Genomic DNA, 1,860 nt, shown 5'->3' on the forward strand with positions numbered 1-1,860 from the left:
AAAAATGGAGAAGGATCCAAGCAAATTTCTTCTTTGGACTGCTGAAAATAATCTGCTTACTACAGTGCAGGGACTACTTTCCAAAAAGGCCACTCGTGTGAATACTAGGTATGAAGATGAGTATAACCATCTTTATCAGGAAGCCTACAGGGGATACTTTGGCACTTTCCATGAGTTGGTGGCTCAATCGGTAGATATTCTTGCAATAACTGTAGATGGCTGGACACCCTTGCACAGTGCTTTTACGTGGAATAATACCAGAGTGGCTGTTTTCTTACTTCATCATTATCCAGATACCAATTCCCAAACTAAAGGCCTCTTGACCCCCTTGCATCTTGCTGCTGGGAATAGAGATAACAAAAACATGTGGGATCTCCATCTGTTGAACCATTATGTCAAATCAGGTCTGAAGAATAAGTTGGAAGAAACTGCATTTGATATTGCCAAAAGGATAAGTATATATCACTACCTCTTTGAAGTTTTGGAATGCTGTACAAATTGCTCTTCTAAATCACCATGGTTCGGTTAAGTTTCTTAAATTTCATAAATTCCATTCCATTGTTTGTGTCCATGCAAAATATTTTCACAATCCAAATAACAACAATATCTTACTGTAACAATTCATGGATTCCATGGAATTCTTCCAAGTGCATTGCCTGACTTTGATGTCAAAATGTATTCAAAAAAGATTTGTATACATCTATAATGGTTTCTGGAGAGTTTGTGCTTTTTTTAATCAGAAAGAAATGAGTAGTATAGAAACTGAACATATTTCTGGTGTTTGTCTGAAAAAGTATATTTTAAAATATTCTATATTATATGTTTGTATAATGTCCATAATCTATTTTATTCTGTCCTAGATATAATACTTTGAATTCTACATTGTTTTATAATATATAGGCTCATTAATAAATGTGTCCTTTCAGATTGCATTCCATATAGAAACAGTGTAAGATTCCTTTTTTCCTAGGTCATTATAGTATATTTCTTTGGGATAAAATAACAATGTTGTCTAATTTCAAAAGTGTTTTAAAGATTATGCTATGTAAAGACTTCACTAATTTGAAGATTTAATACAGTGATGTGAAAATAACTTTTAATTATATGAATTACATGTATTATTACACTTGTAATTTTGTAATCAACTTAAATAACTGTTTTTCATTTCTTGCATCTGACGAATGAAAAATATGGAATACTTCAAAAATTTTCATATCATCCTGTGCAATTGCCATGTTAATCTCTGTATTGTTGCAATTTGGGTATACGTGTTGCTGAAGCATGTAGTGTCCTCTAAATTGAAGCATGCAATTTAATGATACAATCTTTATACAGGCTTATAGCCTTGGGTGCCTATTTGTAACAAGGAAACCTTAATGTTCCTAACAATGGTACTGATCTTATATCCCTAAAATTCTGTGCATAAGGGAAAAAATTATATTGGTCAGAAGATTGCTCGCATTTTCATTTTTTTTGTCAATGACTATTTTAAGTCTTTTTCATTTTGAAGCATTTATAGCTAGGTCCAAAAGGAATGGCTTTTTGAAGTACTTATTTATCCAATTGAGTTAGCTTTGTAGAACTAATGGATTCAAAGTAAGCCTTGCTTAAGAGCTACTTCTAAACTTCTGCAGCTGAAATTTTCCCAAATGAGGTCTTACTGGCACCAATGTCTACCTTAACCTTTACCCTTCTTCCATGTAGGAACAGATCAATCAGAATATCTTATCCTAAAAGCATGGATTGTCTTACTGGAACAAAACAAATCTTAGTTACAAGGGATCATATACAGATGAGCATTTCAGACAAAAGTGTTCAGAATAGAAGGTATTTTATCAAAATATAATTGTTTATTATACC

At 32.4% G+C, this 1,860-nt stretch overlaps 1 pseudogene; it reads right to left on the bottom strand.

The window, feature by feature from the left end:
* Positions 1–1,184: 1,184 nt before the first annotated feature.
* LOC122124800 lies at positions 1,185–1,283 on the bottom strand (annotated as a pseudogene).
* Between the last annotated feature and the right edge of the window lie 577 nt (positions 1,284–1,860).

The sequence above is a fragment of the Dipodomys spectabilis genome, unplaced genomic scaffold, assembly GCF_019054845.1.
Source record: "Dipodomys spectabilis isolate Male_0828 unplaced genomic scaffold, ASM1905484v1 ptg000247l, whole genome shotgun sequence".
Lineage (NCBI taxonomy): Eukaryota > Metazoa > Chordata > Mammalia > Rodentia > Heteromyidae > Dipodomys > Dipodomys spectabilis.